We start from the raw sequence: 19517 nt of genomic DNA, 5'->3' as shown, positions 1-19517 counted from the left end.
TATGACATTGCTGAATTCATTTCACTTATCTATGTGCTGTAATCACACTATATATAATTACTATAACACTGTAAACAGTTCTAATTTTTTTCTTTCCAACTTTTGTTTTGGGTTCAGGGATACATGTGCAGAGTTGTTACACAGGAAAATTGGGTATTACAGGTGTTTGGTGTAGAGATTATTTCATCACCCATGTAATTAGCATACTTACTAGGAATAAAAAGTTATATTTTAAAGTAAGAATAAGAAAAATGAAGCATTTTATCTTCATTTATTCTTTCTCTGAAAATCTTCCTTTCTTTATTTAGATGCAAATTTATGCCTATATCACTTTCCTTCTCTTTGAAGTACTTCTTTCAACATTTCTTGCAAGGGATATGCTGTTGACAAATTCCCAGTTTTTATTTTTTCTAAGAATATCTTCATTTTTCTTCACTTTTAAAAGATAATTTTATTTCATATATAATTCTAGGTTGATGGGTTTCATTTTTTAATCCTTTAAACATTTCCTTCCACTTTCTTCTAGCTTGTGTGCTTTTTGGTGAAAAGTCTGCTGTTATTCTTATCTTTGTTCTTATATAGATAACTTGTTTTTTTCCATCTGGCTTCTTGTTGGATTATCTCTTTGTCTTTCATTTTCTGCAATTAAAACATAATATGCCCAGATATAGTGTTTTTGTTTGTTTGTTTGTTTTTTGTTGTTGTTGCTTTTTTTTAGTGTATTTATGCTTATAGATCTTCTCCGAGCTTCTTGGATCTCTGGTTGTGTGCTTTTCATTATTTTTAGAAAAGTTTTGGCCATTATTACTTTACATATTTATTTTATTTATTTGTTCTCTCTTTCTTCTCCTTAGGGATTTTCAATTACATAAATATTTATCTTTTGAAATTGTACCACAGTTCTGGTTCTTTACTGTGTTTTTATTCTTTTTTCCATTTTAACTTGGGGGCTTTTTATTGATATATCTTCAAACTTACTGATTCCTTCCTTGATCATGTTCAGTCTGCTGATAAATTCACTGAAGACACTCTTAGCTTCTGTTACAGCTTTTTTGTTTCTAGCATTTCCTTTGATTCTAAGAGTCTCCATCTCTCTACTTACATTACTTTTCTACGCTTGCATTTGTTGCATTTGGCCTCCTTTTTCTATTAGGTCCTTTAAATATTAATCAAAGTTTAAAAAAAAAAAGTTTTATTTTCAGAGCTGTTTTAGGTTCACATCAATACAGAGAAAAAGATACAGAGATTTCCCTATCCCCTTGTCCCCATATACACATAGCATCCTTCACTATTAAACTCCCACACATGAGTGGTACAACTGTTACAATCAGTGAACCTACTTTGACATATCACCACTCAAATTCCATAGTTTACGTTAGTGCTTTCTTGGTGTTGTGCATTCTATAGGTTTGGACAAATTTATAATGACAGGTATCCAGCAATATAATATCATATAGAATAGTTTCAGTGCTCTAAACATCTTCTATGTCCTGCCTGTATCCTACTGCCTAATATCTGGTAGCCATTGATCCTTTCACTGTTTTTATGGTTTTGCCTTTTCCAGAATATCATATAGTTGGAATTATCCAGTATGTAGAGTTTTCAGATTGGCTTTTTTATTTTTACTTAGTAATATGAGTTTAGGTTTCTTCATGTCTCTTGGCTTAATAGCTTATTTCTTTTTAGTGCTGAATAGCATTTCATTATCTGGATGTGCCTTATTTATTTATTCATTCATCTACTAAAGGAAATCTTGATTACTTCCAAGTTATAATTGGCAGTTATAAATAAGCTACTATAAAATTCATGTGCAGGTTTTTGTGTGGACATAAGTTTTCAACTCATTTTTACAAATATCAAGGAGTACAATTGCTGGACCTTATGGTAAGAGTGCATTTGGTTTTGCAGGAAACTACTAAACTTTCTTCCAAAGTACCTGTACTATTTTGCATTTCTACCATCAGACAATGAGAATCCCTTTTGTTCCACATTCTCACTAGCATTTGATGTTGTTAGTGTTTTTGATTTTGGCCATACTAATAGGTGTGCTGGGGTATCCTGATTTAATTTGCAGTTCCCTGAGGATATATCATGTTGAGCATCTTTTCATATGCTTATATGCCATCTGTATATCTACTTTGGTGACAGGCCTATTCAAGTCTTTTATCCATTTTCAATTAGATTATTTGTTGTCTTATTTTTGAGTTTTAAAAGTTCTTTATATTTTGGATAGAACTCCTTTATCAGATAAGTCTTTTGCAATGTTTTCTTCCATTTTGTGGCTCGTCTTCTCATTCTTTGGGCAACAGTTTTGTACAGCAGAAATCTTGAATTTTAAGAAAGTCTCACTAATTAATTTTTTCTTTAATGATACCTTTGGTGTCAAACCTAAAAGGTCATTGCAATACTCAAAGTCATCAAGGTTTTCTTCAATATTATCTTCTAGGAGTAACAGGTTTGTATTTTACATTTAGGGCTATGATTCATTTTGAGTAAACTTTTTAGAGGATTACCATACACGGTATGTAAATGTTGCAGGGCCTGGATGGTGTGCTGTTGGTGGGCCACCCTGCAAGGGTTGGCAAACAACAGGTCTATGGCCATGTCCACAGCTGTTAGCACATGCATATACCCTTGTGACTTCGGCAGCAGCTTGAGGTAGTCTACTTGACACCTTGTCAAGGGCACTTGCCCTATCATCACTTGTTGTGTAACACTGGACAGCTGCCTCCATTTAGGGTATGTATGAGCATATGCTGGACATTTCTGACAAGCCTCCCAAATGTCTTGCATGGACAAGGACAGACCCCAATGCTTATTGACCTGTTACATCAGTTCACCCCCACACGTCCCAGTTTCCAGTGTAGCCACAAGGTGACATCTTGTGTAGGTGCCGACTCTAACCATCAGATTTTAGTCAAGGCATCTGCCTCATCATTACCAGCCAAAAGCATATGGCCTGACATAAGACAAATAGTTACATCTTTCTGATGGCCCATTTCCCAGAGGTCCTGATTTGCTCACAAATGGGTTGGTGGCTGACTAGCCAATTCTGTATTTTCCAAGTAGTTGACCACAAGGGTAAGCCTCGGTAGATCACCCAGCTATTGGTACAGATTACTATGGGTGTCTCCTCCTTGGTGATCACCATCCGCACTGCTCTAAGTTCAGCCCATTGGCTACTTTGTCCACACCCGGTTTCAAACCATATGGTGGCAGTATTAGGTTAGACTGCAACAGCTGTCCAGGCAGCAGTAGCACCTCGGGTACACCCATCTGTGTAACATGCCCCATCAGGAATGAGGGGATGCCCTTCCTTAGATGGTGAAGACTCAGAGTCCAAGGGTGCTTCAGGCCCCATGGCCTTATCTTGCATTATGACTACAGGTCCCCAAACCTCTTGCAACTCTGCTGCTAATGGGCTTGTACTCACCATACTTTGCTGTTTCAAGTAGTTGCCCCACTTTGCCAAAGTGGATGTCTGTGCTATCCCAGTCCGGGGTGTTGTTACCCATGAATGCATCCATCCCGCTATCAGTAAGTTGTCCACAAGATGAGTGTAGCTGGTCCTGTCATGTTCTCACAAGACTGAAGAGTGGCAGATACAGCTGCTAGCTGTTTTTCTATCAAGGAATACCAGAGCTCAGCTCCCTTCCATAGTTGGGACCAAAGGCCTACTTGCATTCTCAGGCACTCCATGTGCTGCCACAAGTCCCAACCAGAAACATCTGTGGTCACATGCACATACAGCTCAAACGGGCACCCCTGGTCAACTACCCATAGGGCTTGTGCCTGCTGAATAGCCTGCTTGACTGCCAGGAAGATGGTCTCAGCTGCATCATCCCAATCCCAAGGGGCTCCCTTTTTTGTTAACTGATACAACAGCTTTTTTATATGAGCCAAATGAGGCACATATGCCTGCCAATGTCCCAGGAGGCCCACAAGTGTGCAGCTGCCTCACTGTGGTGGGCTGGGGATATGCCTAAATTTTTTCAGTGATGGCCTCTTGTATGGCCTTCATCTTACCCGACCAAATAGCTCCCAAGAATTTGGCAGATAATCCAGGCCCTTAGACCTTGGATTTGTTGACGGTACAATGGCATGCTGCCAAATGTTGCTGCAAGAGGGGCGCCGCTATTCCTAAATCTGCAAGAGAATCAGAGGTTAACATAATATCATCAATATAATGGAATAGGCAGACCCCTTCTGGACATTGCCAGGTGTTTAAATGCATGGCAACGAGATCATGACATATGGTGGAGCTAGGCACATAGCCCTACGGTAACACTGTAAAAGTCCATTGTCACCCTTCCCACATGAAGGCGAGCTGTTTCTGGCTCTCTGGAGCAATGTCAATGGAGAAAAATGCATTGACAAAGTCCACTACATAGTGGTACTGTCCCAGCTCCACCATCAGATGGTCCATCAAATTTATGCTTGACAGTACAGATGCATGCAAAGGGGGTGTTACTTTATTCAGCTTCTGATAGTTCACTGTCATCTGCCAAGTTCCATCAGGCTTGCTACGTGGCCTCACTGGAGAACTGTAGGGGCTGTGGGTGCCAGGTACTATCTGCACCTCCTCCAGTTTTTTAATTGTCTCAGTTATCTCTGTGTGCCCTCCTGGCAAATGATATTGATGGGTGGGACTAACCTGTTGGGGTTGTGGCAGAACCTGAGACAGGTGATGCATATGTCCATGTAGCACCCACCTGCTACACCACACACACTCTGAATCTGAATTCCCCGGCTGTGGTTTGTTAACTCCAGGCCATGTAAATTTTCCACTCCCAGAATGTATTCCGGTACAGGAAACACATAGGCATTATACAAATGGGGAGCCAAATGGCCAATGCTGAGGTGCAGAGATACAGGTTTCACTTTCACTGACCAGCCTCCATAGCCATCAATGCATGCAGCCTCACTCAGAGACTTATCCAGGTTCCCATATAAAAGGCTACAACCTGTGCCAATATCTACCAGCACCAGCACCTGCTGTACATTGGTGGGAGACCAGTGGATTGCTAATTCACATGTGGCCTCCTGTCGTCTGGTGTACCCCAAGCCGGGCACCTTGGTCAGTTTCCTAATCAAACAGAAAAGGCTCTACATCGCCACCTGACTGCAGTGAGTAGTCCTTGAACTGGAGCGCCTGGGCAGGACTGTGTCATGCAGCAATGTCTTTCTCCCCCTTGGGCATTTTCTGGAATTGCTGCTCTGGGGACAATAGCTTCCACAAAGTTAAGAGTATTTCATTGGGCTGCTCATCAGTTTTCTCTCAGTCAACCCCAGCCAAAATCAAATCTATCCATATCTGTGAGTGTGTCACTTACTGGGGCCTCCTTTTCTCTCACAGGGGAGGTCCCCTGCAGATGAGGGACCTTCCCCTTTTTTATGGAGCAGATCCCTCAGTCCTGCTGATGGCCTTCTGCTTCCCCAAGAGCCACCATGGCAGTGGTCACTTCATGTATGTGGCGCCCTATGTACAGGGTGAGGACAGCAGCTAGGGAGCCAACAGTATTCAGAGGCACAGAACCCAACATGAGATCCCTCATGTAAGAGGTAAAACGTTCATCATCTGGCCTGTGGGTATTCGGGTCAAAGATAGCCTGCTGTGCATTCATCTCCTGGATGACTTGCACCAACTCGGCATACGACTGCCATTTACTTCAGTTTTGAGTATGTCACTGGCATTGTTCCATATAGTTCATATGGCTGCCCATAGCCATTCTGTCAGGGTGTGGTCATCTTGCCCTGCCACTAACCGCCTGCTCAGTTGCAACCACTGAGGGAAGGAGGGATGAGTCATGATGGAGGCCAGCTTTTCCATTTCAGAGATGGAACAGAAGGTACAATCTCCTCCCTCATCCCACAGACGAAACGCCCAGGCCGACAGGGGTTCCCTTGATGTGCTGGCGGCACTGCTTGCCTAATTCCTGCAACTCATTTGGGGTATAGGCAATATATGAAGTATGTTGCATTATGGTAGGGGGTCCCTAAGCCCGCCCTTTGGGCCCCAATGGCTGTTCGTGATCTACCTTCTGACAGACCACTGCACGAACCTGCAATGAGGGTTCTTCCTCCTCAGTATTGGACTGAGTAGGGGTCTCCAGCCAAGATGATGGGCTCAGGTCTGCTTTCAGAGTGGCCTCTAATTCTTTTTCCAAGCTCTGAAGCTGAGCCTCTGGGTGCCCCCTGAGCCAGGAGGTCCTTTACCTGTGCTTAATCACTCAGGAACCGTGTGTGTACTTCTTACAGCACAGTCAAAAATGCCCATCCAACTCTGCCGGCAGTCTCACTCTCAGTGCTCTGTGCTTCCAGCTGCTTCAGTGCCTTCTCCATGCTCATGGGGGGTCCATCTATCACTGCCCAGATTTTCACCAGAGCCCATCTGACCAGTGCAGCTGCCACTGGGTACAACAACCCATGTTGCGGCTACATGGCTGACCAGGAATCAGCAGGAACTGAAGGCTCACTCACTTTGGGATCCTGCCAGCAAGGCCAGTTGTGAGGTTCGAGCCCAAGTTGAAGTCTGAGGGGAGTTTGTGGGCAGGTGGTGGGTAGCTGGAAAAACTCTTGAGGAAATGTAGGTAGTTGCAACACGGCTTTATTCTGTCTTTCAGTGCAAGCTGTATGTACAGCATTAGTAGGGTAATTATACCTTTTACAGACAATAGGGGCTCAGAGCCAAGCATGAGCTCACATGAGTGGTTATGTAATGTGCCTCATGTGGAGTGATTACATAATGTGTGGGGTTGTGCACCTGTACTCCAAACCCACTGAGTCATGCTGTGCTGGAAGGCCACCTCAGCCTACTCTGACTAAAGCACAGCCATCTATCTCCCTTACATGTGCTGTAAGTTAAGCTGGGTTTAATATTTGCTGTAGCTGTATGTTCCAGAGGCTTCCATGTCCTCTATTGTCCTTATTTTTATCTCCCTTGTTGATGTGGGGATTTCATAGGTACTTTTCCTGAAAGAAAACTTGTGCTTTACAAAATTTCAACTGTAATTTCTATTATTATACTGTACCCCATTGGTGTGGTGTCAAGGTGTGAGAAGAGAAAGCATTCTATAATTTTACCATTAAATCTCAGTCTTCTTTTAGCAAACCTGGGTCCGTGGGATGTGACCTACACAGCAGATTTTAAGCATTTTCCTTCTTAAGGTGATATAGGAAGAATCGAAGGGGCCGGTGTAGGAGAAATGTAGTTCCCCTCAGATGGAATAATAATCTGGCAAGGCTAGGCATGGTGGCTCACGCCTTTAATCCCAGCACTTTGGGAGGCCGAGGCGGGCAGAACACAAGATCAAGAGATTGAGACGATCCTGTCCAATGTGGAGAAACCCTGTCTCTACTAAAAATATAAAAATTACCTGGCCATGGTGGTGCGCGTCAATAGTCCCAGCTACTTGGGGGCTGAGGGGGGTGAATCGCTTGAACCCGGGAAATGGAGGTTGCAGTGAGCTGAGATTGTGCCACTACACTCCAGTCTGGTGACAGAACGAGACTGCATCTCAAACAATCATCATCATCATCATCATCATCATCTGGCAAAATATTTTCCCTTTAAGAGAAAAACTAATCAGGTTCCTGAAGGCAAAACTCAAAAGTGTGGGAACACCCTTACAATTACATTCTCTCAGGAGTTTCTTTTTCTCATTTTCATTGTAGTCAGCTTCCAGCAATTCATCAAAATTATCATCAGGTGTTCCTACTAGTATACCATTCCCATGGCTTCTGCCCCAGATAAGCAAACGCTGGCTGTGACTTTCTGGATTTGCCTGTCTCTTTAGATTGTGGGGATGTGGTTTTTTCTTGCAACATCAATTCTCTTATGGGTCCAAGAAAAGTCATTGACTTTCATTTTGTTTATTTATTTTTATTGTAAGAATGAGAGTGATGTCTCTTAGGCTCCTTGCAAGTCTGAGCTGAAACCAGAAGTCTCCATAAGATTTATATTTCTCTTTAACATGGAAGATTCTGGAGAATATAAAAAACCATTACCACCAATAACAACCAAAAAAAAAGCAGTTATTAATTATCTACTATGCCTCAAGCTATTCTAGGTTTTGGCTGTGTAGTATTCTTGAGCACAACTAGATTAAAATCAGGTATTGCTTCATTACAGCTTTTACTCCTTGGTTCTGTTTACCTGAATAGGGCTCTAAAAAATCATAACAGCAGTAACCTTTTATTGCATATAATTTAGCAGTAATTTTTAAACAGAGCCTTCTTAGAGTTGGAAGGTAGGGCACAGTGGGGATATTGTGGAGTACCTTCATTTTTTACCAAGAGTATTTGGATTTTAAGCCCACACTTTCTTTAGTTAGCACACTGCTTATGCCTGTTTCCATTTCCTCTCCTACTTTTAACTGAGTCATTCCTAAAGGAGATACAGACCTACTAGTGTTAAAAAGTGAATTATACTAAGAGATAAGAAATAAAACCTCTGCCAAAGTTTCACAGATAATTAAATCTGTGACACCAATCATTTATGCCAGCAGATACTTTTTTCCATTAAATTACTCATTTATTCAGCAAGCATTCCTTAGTAGCAACTTTACTCTAAGTTCTGTTTTAGTTATGATAATAATTAAAACATATTTCTTACTGTTGAAGATATCAAAATCTATTATTGAAAATGTACATATTAACAAATTAATCTAATACATAATGGTAAACTGTATGTTAGTTACAAATATGTACCAATAGAGCAAATATTTATAAGAACCATATACGATAAACATTAATACCTTTTATTTAAACCATATTGTCCACTTGTCTTGTTATAAGTGTTATAAATGTGTATCACTCATAGATACGTTTTCCAAGTCTTAAAAATTTGTTTTTATTCGCTCAATTATTTCCAATTTTACTTAAATGTGTACTAAAACATAACCTCAGTGAGCACAGGTGAATGTTATTTCTGGGGGTCACACTGGTCCATAGGGGATGAATAGGAGACAGGAACCTTTATCTAATTTTGCTCATGGATGGTATCCCACATTGTAATTTATTATACTTTACCTTGTTAATTCTAATGTTAGAGAGAGCTGATACTCTTGGGTCTTACAATCAGAACTATTTTTTCCAGATGGCAACAATGTATATATAAGTGATGTGTACATATGAGCTTGCATATGGATATGTTGGAAGGAATCAAAATTGGAAGATGATGAGAAGAAAGTGGAAGACATTTCTATGAATCAATTTTAACATCCTTGTTGATTTTGTGTTTTCAAACATTGGGTCTTGTCATTTGATACTATTAATGAGAAGATAAAAGAATAACTTGTAGCTAAATATAGTTGCATATATTTCAAAACCATCTGGTTTTAATCTCAATAGACATCTGGAAATCTTAATTATATTTTAATAACTTGTTCTTAAAAGAAATTATTGTTTTACTCTGATTTTCAAAGCATGAAAGTATATATTTTGTAAAAACCTATTATTCTTGTGTTTGGTGACTCTATAATGTGAAAATTATACGCATAAATATTATAATATAGGTAGAACATTTGCAATCAGGTTCAGATTTCTGATGTTAAGTATATGATCTTACTATTGTATAAAAAATGTGAGCAAGGGAGTTCCAGGGTTAGATTTTTTTTAAGGAAAATGTAAAACATAATGAAAATACGTCATTGGAGTGGTAGAAATCATTATGACAAAAAAAGTTTGGAAGCTTATTGTAATAAGTTCAGGAGATATAATGGGGATCAGGATTATAGTTGTGATAGTGGAAGTAGAGTGAATGACACATTGTACTTCAGGTCACGTAAAGGATGCAGTGGAGTTGAGGTGATCTTAATAATCCTATCATTTATTGAACATGTAAGTGTAGGGCATTGTACCAAAATATTTTCAAGCATCGTTTTACTTAATGATAACAACAAAAATGATATAAATACTATTCTTTTATTTTAGTAGATGTGACTATTGATTATAAACATGAAATTATTTGTTCATTATTGAACAGTGGAATTGCCAGGAGTGGACCACAGTCAAACCTCAGACACTCTCAAATAGTGATTGCCACTGTTGCTACGGCACCATTTCAAGCCTAGATAACAGCACTGCCATTAACCCAAGTATATGGTAAATGATAAATAGTATGTTTGGAAGGGATAATAATAAGTTTCACTCTGTGCTCCTTTATGTTTGAGAAGCCTATGAAATATCTAGTTGGATTTTTTTCATAAAAAGTTAGAAATCCTATCTGCTCTATTACAATGACTGTCTGTAATGCATATTAGTGTGCACTCAATTGCTTAAGTAGGATATATGCCATTATAACGCAGACTTGCTTTGACTTATAAGCAAATTTCCCCAGCATAGTAATGTTTTCCATCACAAAGAAAGCACAACTAAATACAACGTGCACTAACACAACTAAATACTGTACATGATGTCCATTCACTCTATTCTCCTTTGGCCCACAACATCTTTCTTAGAGTGTTTATAGTAAACTTTCTCTACTATGTAAGTTTTTTTGTCTCCATAATTCAGAAAAGCCAACCTTTTCTTATACTACCATAAAATTGCCTCGACCATTTTTAAGGCCAAATGTTACATTTTCTGGAATCATTCTTTATTTATTGGGAATTTTACATCTCTTTTAAGCTGCTAGCTATTTTTATTGTTTTGTTAGTGCCCTGGTACAAAGTAACATAGCTTTTTAGTAGTCCACTTCGGTCACAGTTTTACCTTAAGTCCTGTTAGTTTTAATGCATGATTTTATGAATTATGAAGTGTGTTCAGTAACCTGTATATTGTGTTATAGAAGAAACACCTGAGTGAGTTTGACACATAAGAGAAATGCCAAGATGGATGCATAAATTTGGGAGAAATCATCATATAAGAGGAAGTTGAAGCAATGGAAGTAAATCCTTCTTGAAGACAAAAGAGAAAATATCTGATGGTAGAACTCTGGAGACATTTGCTGAGAGATCGAAGGAAGTAGGAATCAATGGAGAATTAGCTCTTGTTGGCTGCTTTGTTCCTTGTATTATATATTCATTTATTCAAATAAATATTTACTGGGCGAAGTCCTCGAGAGAGAAGATTGCAAAAATAATGTAGTCATTTCTTTAATCCTGTTTTAAATTTTAAAATAAGCACATATTACATAAATGCTATCATTAAATCAGATTGCCATGAATTTTCCATTAGCTTCTTGTGAAAGTCATTTCCCACTCAAACGGGATCAGAAGTCCTACCTTAGGCTTCCTATAGAAACTGAAAGAATGGTTTGAATTCCAAGTTGGATTGAATTTCATTGGATCCAAGGGCAGAAACTGGGATGTTCTTCTTGCCTGATTCATTTTCCAGTCTGCATTTACTAGGTATAAACACCTTAAAGCGAATCATCATTCCTCTGTGCATTAGCCAAGGGACACAACAAAGCAGTAGGAACTAATATATTCTGTCCCCCTCTTGATTTTCTTTTGGGAGGCACCAAGTCATTAAAGCAAATATGTAAGTATTTGTATGCATTGATTGAGCTTGATAGGATGGTACTGTTTGGCAACCAGTGTATTTATTTGCATTTATTTTTAGTAAGTTTTTTGCAGCTCTTGCCAGTGTTTCCAACCATGATCAATGTGCTATAATAGATAATCTATCTGTCTCAGTCAGGTTGGTCTCTTTTCATAAATATTTCAGGATATGTGGCTTCCATTTTCAGCCAACAGGATATGTCCTTTAAATTTAACCTGAGAAATATTAGAGAATTTAGGGTGATAGATTCAAATTTATAAAGCGAATTGGTGATAAGTATAGTACATTTGAATTTTATTGATTTTAAATTTATAGCATCAATTTGGTCATTAAAATTTTTTTATCTTCAAAAGCACCTGCTCTCAACACCTATATGTTATGAATATGATATAATTCAATTATCAGCTATGACATTGAACATGATTTTAGGGTCTTAATAATAAGATAATTAACTATTAATAGCGTAGGAAACATAGCTTAGTCAAACTAAATATATATGTACACACACATGAATACACACACACACACACACAGAGAAATTTACCTGTTTGATATATTTACTTATTAGCTGTACCTTACCAAATAGTACTAGTCTGAACTTGGGCTGAAAAATTACATTGATTATATACTGCCCAAAGTAGTTAGTATTTTTCCATTCCTGACACATTAAGAATACTATGCACTTGATTTGTTTTATCTACAATGTCAACTTTTATACTGATTATTATTGACAATAGTTTTTGTTTTAGAACCATCCCTACCAATATATTGATAAGAAGCAAGTTAAATCTATGGCATTTTATTTAGTTTGAATTGGTCTACTTGGTGAGTGATTTTGTGTACATACACACATCAGTTAATGCAATTTAAGATTACTAGCCTTATTCAACTAGATAATTCTACAAGAAACACTTGTCAATATGGTCAAGTGGCATCTATAAGAAATGTCATTTAAAAAAGTGAAATGAGGAAAATATTGATATTTTTGAGAAACAACCAAATGTGTTTTCCTTTATATTATGCCCAATTATAATACACTGTGGCCCCCACCACGAGCCTATGGGAAGTACTGCCAGGTTACTGCTGATGTTCTCTTAAAGCCCAAGGGTTCTCCAGTCAGCTTGTGGTGAATGATGACTGACTTAGGACTCACCCTTTGGGGAAGTGGGCTCACATCTGGCTCAAGTCAGGTCCAGAAATGCCATCCAAGACTGAAGCCCTGAAATTAGGGACCCAAAGAGCTTGCTTGGTGCTCTACCCCACTGTGGCTGTGCTGATACCTAAGGTACCTGCTTTTCCAAAGCAGAAGGGGTCTCTTGACATAACCACCACAGCTGAGAATGTGCTGAGCCTCATTTGTAATCAGCAAGTCTCACCCAAGTCCCACAGCAATACTACCAGGTTAACATTGCTGGTTATAACTGTGGTTATACAGAGACCAAAGGCTCTTTAGTCAGCAAGTGATGGGTGCTTCCAGGATTGGGCCTTTCCCTTAAGATAGTAGGTTTCCTTCTGTCCCAGGGTGTGTCTAGAAATTTCATCTGGGAACTAGGGCCTGGAAAGGGTGTTTTAAGACTCTGACTGTTGCCCTATGCTACTGTTGCTGAGGTGGTATCCACAATGCAAGACAAAGACCTCTTTACTCTTTTCTCTCTTCTCCTCAAATAGAAGTAAGGAGTCTCTTTTGGAGCCACAAGATGTGCAGCCTGGAGTTGGGGGAGGGGTGGCAAAGCACTCCTTCAGCTGCCCCAGCTGGTGTCTCGGTAGGTTGTATGGCCCCCTCACTATCCACTGGCTCTGAGCCAAGTTCAGCACTAAGAACCACCTAGGAATTGCAGTCTTTGTGGCCTAGACTGCCTTTAAGTGTGTTTAGAACCCCAGAGACCTTTAACTCATGGTGCTGAGGCTTGCCAGAACTCAAGTTCCAACCACTGTGATGGGCACTTGCCCCCTCGCTAGGGCTGGTTTAAATATTCCCTCCGTGGGTGAGCACCAGCTGAGTTCAGCCCAATTTGGCTTTCTACCATGACAGGGCACTGCTGAGTTCAATGTAATGTCTCTCCTTTGCTGCATTCTCCCCCTCCCAAGCATAGAGAATCTCTCTTCAGGCCACAGGCCACTGCTGGGGGATGAGGGAGTAGTGGCATTGGTGATCCAAGACTGTCTGCTGCTCTCCTTGCTGCCTCTTCCAGCTATATGAAGATAAAACTAGACACTGTGAGTGCTCACCTGATTTTTGTTTTTTTATAAAGAGGTGTGTGTGTGTATGTGTGTAGATAGTTGTTAAATTGGTGTCCTTGCAGAGGAAGCAATCAGTGGAACTTGTATTTGTCCATCTTGCTCCACCCCTCCTCCATCGCTCCAGATTGTTTTTTATCACTGACTTGTGGGAATTCTATATGTATTTTGGATATGTTATTTATTGGAATATATGTGTGTGTGTGTGCGTGTGCACATAAGTAAATTACCATATATATACATATATAATAAATACTCTCTCCCAGTCCCAGGGATGCTTTTCTGCTCTCTTAATGATGTCTTTTGATGAACATAAATTCCAAATATTAATAAAGTAATATTTATTAATCATTTGATGATTAATTCTTCACTTTTTTCTGCTTAAGAAATGTTTTATGATTATAAAATAACTTCTTAAGGTTTTAAACTAATTTTTATTGTTTTAAACACAGTGTTGACCTAGAAGGCTATTGTAACATCTTGTGCAGGTGTATGTAAAGTCATCTGACCTCATCTATACAATTCCACTGGACAAATTTTAATTAGAAGCCCTGTTGTGCAAGATGTAGGATTTTAATTTTAAAAATTAAAAATTTACTCAGACTCTTGTATAATTTAAGGCAAAATAAAGTAACTTCTTAATTCAAATAATTTCCTGTGCAAATATAGAAAAAGGATAAATAAATGTTGACTCTGAGATCAATGACAACTTCAAAGGTGTGCTGATATTTGAGTTGGAGAAAGAAAGATGATAAATAATGACAAGAAGAGCATAATAATACTTAAGTACATTAAAAGCCAGGAAGTAATTAGGGCACTTTAGGAAATGTAAGTTAATAGGGGGATATTGAGAGATTAAGATCAAAAGACAATTTGAACAACCACAAAGAACATGTCAAAGAATCTGGTGTTTATTCTTTTGGCAATAAGTGGAATGGAAGTTATCATGTTTGGGAATGAAATTATTTCAGTCATATTTTTAAAAAGTAACACAGGAGAGAATAAGATGTAAAAATTGAAGACATCTTTTAAACAGTCTGAGTGACCTGTACTATGACAGAAACAGTGGGAATGGAAAGCAGCGAGAGAAGTGGTATTAATTTAACCAATAAATATTGGTTAAGTAAAAATTACATTTAACTGACTTTGGAGACTTTGGAGACATACATGAGCTGTGGCAAAAGAGATGTTTAGAGACAGTGTTAATTAGAGATGAAGGATGTGGCTTAAATAAAAGAAGTTAGGATGGTTTGCTCTGACAAACTAAAGAAAAAAAAGATGTGATGGATAATATTAGTGTAAGCTTGATTGGAAGTGGAGAAGGGTTTCTTGTGAACAGAAGTTGAACATGGGTCAGTTGGTCCTGGGAAACGGGCAAACACCTGTATCCTTGAAGAGCTCTGCGACTGCCCTTCTCTGTATACCAGATCTTACAGTCACTCAAATGAAAAACTTAAATGGAATGAGAATAATTGGATCCTGAGGTGGCAGGGGCCAAGTGGCAGCACTCAGTCGTCAAAGCAAGGTGGTTGTAGTTGCCATAATGGACAGCAGAGGCAAAGCAGCAATCAGAATAGTCTGAATCCTGTAGAGCTCTGGCGAGGGCTAATTAATCAGAGTGTTCCTAGAAGTGAAATTGATAGTAAGCCTACTGCATTCTTACTTAATTTGTATAAGCAGAAAACTTCCAGGTCAAGTGGACTAAAGAATAATTTGAATGATAGAAATAGAAACTCATGGCCCCTCAATCAACTTCCAGACTTGAACCAGTTTACAGACCCAAAACTCCATAAATGAAGGGGAGGCCCCAATTCCCTTGAGGAAGGACCCCACTACACTACTGACAATTTATACTGTTAACCTTTCTCTCATCCTTCCCCAAGGACACCTCTGGCCTTTTACCAGGGTAACTGTGTTTTGGGAAAGGAGAATTATCAGAACTTTCAGGGACTGTTGTACATTGGCTCTGAGCAGACATTTATTCCAGGGAACCCAAAATGTCACTGTCGTCCTTCAGTTAAAGTAGGGGGTTCATGGAGATCAGGTAATTAATTGAGTTATAGCTCAGGTTTGACTTACAGTGTGTCCAGTTGGTCCCCAGACCCATCCTGTGGTCATTTCCCCAGTGCCAGAGTGCATAGTTGGCACAGACATGCTTAGCAGCTGGCAGGATCCCCACATTGGCTCCCTGACTGGTAGGGTAAGGGCTATTAGGTGGAAAGTCCAAATGGAAGCCATTAGAGATGCCTCTACCTAGAGAAATAGTAAATCAAAACAATGTCTCATTCCTGGAGGGATTGCAGAGATTAGTGCCACTATCAAGGACTTGAAAGATGCAGGGGTGGTGATTCCCACCACATCCCTGTTCAACTTTCCTATTTGGCCTGTGAAGAGGACAGATGGATCTTGAAGAACGACAGTGGATTATCATAAGCTTAACCAAATGGTGACTCCAATTGCAGCTATTAATTTACACATCTCCTGGTACCTGGGATGAAGCCATTGATTTGGCGTATGCCTTCTTCTCCATTTCTGTCCATAAGGCCTGCCAGAAGCAATTTGCATTTAGCTGACAAGGCCAGCAACACACCTTCACTGTCTACCTCAGGGGTATATCAACTCTCCAGCTTTGTGTCATAATCCTTTTTGCAGAGATCTTGATCACTTTTCCCTTCCACAAGATATCACACTGGTCCATTACATTGATGACATTATGCTGATTGGACTCAGTGAGCAAGAAGTAGCAAATACACTGGACTAATTGGTGAGACATTTGCATGTCAGGGGATGAGAAATGAATCCAACTAAAATTCAGGAGGCTTCTAGCTCAGTGAAATTTTTAGGAGTCCAGTGGTGTGAGGCCTGTTGAGATATTTCTTCTAAGGTGAAGAATAAGTTGTTGTTTTTGGTCCTTCCTGCAACTAAGAAAGAGGCACAACCCCTAGTGGGCCTATTTGGATTTTGGAGGCAACACATTCTTCATTTGTGTGTGTTACTCCAGCCCATTTATCAAGTGACCCAAAGGGCTGCCAGTTTTGAGTGGGCTCCAGAACAAGAGAAGACTCTACAACAGGTCCAGGCCACTTGGGCCATATGATCCAGCAGATCCAATGGTGCTTGAGATGTCAGTGGCAGATAGGGATGCTGTCTGGAGCCTTTGGCAGGCCCCCATAGGTGAATCACAGCAAAGGCCTCTAGGATTTTGGAGCAAGGCCCTGCCATTTTCTGCAGATAACTACCCTCCTTTTGAGAGACAGCTCTTGGCCTGTTACTCGGCTTTGGCAGAAACTGAATGTTTGACTATGGGTCACCAAGTTACCGTGCGACCTGAACTGCCTATCATGTACTGGGTACCTTCTGACCCATCTAGCCATAAAGCTGGTCATGCACAGCAGCATTTCACCATCAAATGAAAGTGGTGTGTATGTGATCAGGTTTGAGTAGTTCCTAAAGGCACAAGTAAGTTACATATGGAAGTGAATCAAATACCCATGGCCCTCACTCCTGCCACCCTGCCTTCTCTCCCCCAGCCTGCACCGATGGTCTCATTGGGAGTTGCCTATGATCAGTTGATAGAGGAAGAGAAGACTAGGGCCTCGTTCACAGATGGTTCTGTACGATACGCAGGCACCACCTGACAGTGGACTGCTGCCACACTACAGTCCCTTTCTAGGATATCCCTGAAGGACAGCAGTGAAGGGAAATCTTCCCATTGGGCAGACCTTTGAGCAGTGCCCTTGGTTGTGTACTTTGCTTGGAAAGAGTAATGGCTAGATGTGTGATTATATACTGATTCATGGGCTATAGTCAATCATTTGGCTGGATGGTCAGGGACTTGGAAGAAGCATGATTGGAAAATTGGTGACAAAGAAATTTGGGGAAGAGGTATGTGGATGGACCTCTCTGAGTGGTCAAAAACTTAAGACATTTTTATCCCATGTGAATACTCACCAAAGGTTGACCTCAGCTGAGGAGGATTTTAATAATCAAGTGGATAGGATGATTCATTCTGTGGACGCCACTCAGCCTCTTTTTCTAGTCATCCTGTCATTGCCCAATGGGCCCATGAGAAAAGTGGCCATGGTGGCAGGGATGAAGGTTATGCATGGGCTCAGCAATATGTACTTTCACTCACCAAGGCTAACCTGGGTATGGCCACCACTGAGTGCCCAATCTGCCAGCAGCGGAGACCAACACCAAGCCCTTAATGTGGCATCATTCCTCAGGGTGATCAGCTAGCTACTTGGTGGCATATTGATTATATTGAACCTCTTCTGTCACGGAAAGGGCAGTGGTTTGTCCTCACCAGAATAGACATTTACTCTGAATATGGGTTTACCTATCTTGCATGCAATGCTTTTGCCAAGACTACCATTTGTGGACTCACAAAATGCCTTATTCACCATCATGGTATTCCACATAGCATTGCCTCTGTCCAAGGCATTCACTTTACAGCTAAATAAATGTAGCAGTGGGCTCATGCTTATGGAATTCTCTAGTCTTACCATGTTATCACTGAAGCAGCTGGATAGGTAGAACAGTGGAATGGCCTCTGAAGTCACAATTACAATGCCAACTAGGTGGCAATACTTTGCAAGTCTGGGGCAAAGTTCTCCAGAAGGTTGTGTATGCTCTGAATTGGTGTGCAATGTATGGTACTGTTTCTCCCACAGCCAGGATTCACAGGTCCAGGAATCAAGGGGTGAAACTGGAAGTGGCACAACTTACCATCACCCTTAGTGACCCATTAGCAAAATTTTTGCTTCCTTTCCCCATGACATTATGTTCTGTTGGCCTAGAGGTTTTAGTTCCATAGGGAGGAATGGTGCCACCAGGAGAAATAACAAAGATTCCATTAAACTGGAAGTTGAGGTTGTCACCTGGCCACTTTGGGCTCCTCCTTCCTTTAAGTCAACAGGCTAAGAAGAAAGTTGCAGTGTTGGCTGGGGTGATTGACCTGGACTATCAAGATGGAATCAGTCTGCTACCCCACAGTGGAGGTAAGGAAGAGTATGTCGATTACACAAATACACAATTTTGTCTCATATCAGATTATGAGAAAGAAAACTACATTTCATTAAAAACCATTATTTCTATGCTAGTCTGAAATTTTATAGTTCTTACATATCCTAATAATAAATATAAATTTGATTCCCTTGAATTCTTAAATCTGGGATTACCTGAAAACGCTGACAGGCTCAGCACCATCATTTTCCCTACTTTCTGGGTAACAAAGGGGGTCTGATTAAATACCTCATGGGACCTGTAATGAAACTCGCCAAGCTTTGAGTCCAACTCTGAGCTTAGGCTTCATGTCTAATAACTGCATTTGGGGATTGGTTTTCTCGTGCTCCAGTCCCTTTCTACAAGTATCTGGGTCTCAGTGCTTTAGTTTCTGTCTTATAAATGATACTTTACCTTGGTCCCTCCAATACTGAGGCCTTGTCTTCACTTTTCCCAGAGCTCCGAAGACTGAAATCACAATACTCCTATGCCACCTGTTCTTCATAATACATATTGACTACTTTTCTGTGTCGCCACATGTTGTTACTAGTCACAGCTCACCTGCAAAGGTATCCAAATCTCACTATATTCTGAATAAGTTGGCTACCTCACCAGACCACGGCAAATCACAGATCCCACTCTTCTGTTTGTTTTGAATTTAGTTCCACCATTGAGGGCAGGGACTATATGTTTTCTGTATTTCTTTACTTTCCCATATTGCCTATATAATGCTATTTATATTTTGTAAAATATATAAATATTTATATAAA

The sequence above is a fragment of the Rhinopithecus bieti genome, unplaced genomic scaffold, assembly GCF_001698545.2.
Source record: "Rhinopithecus bieti isolate Rb0 unplaced genomic scaffold, ASM169854v2 scaffold_29378, whole genome shotgun sequence".
NCBI classification, from domain to species: Eukaryota; Metazoa; Chordata; class Mammalia; order Primates; family Cercopithecidae; genus Rhinopithecus; species Rhinopithecus bieti.
Note: the sequence above shows the minus strand (reverse complement) of the source record.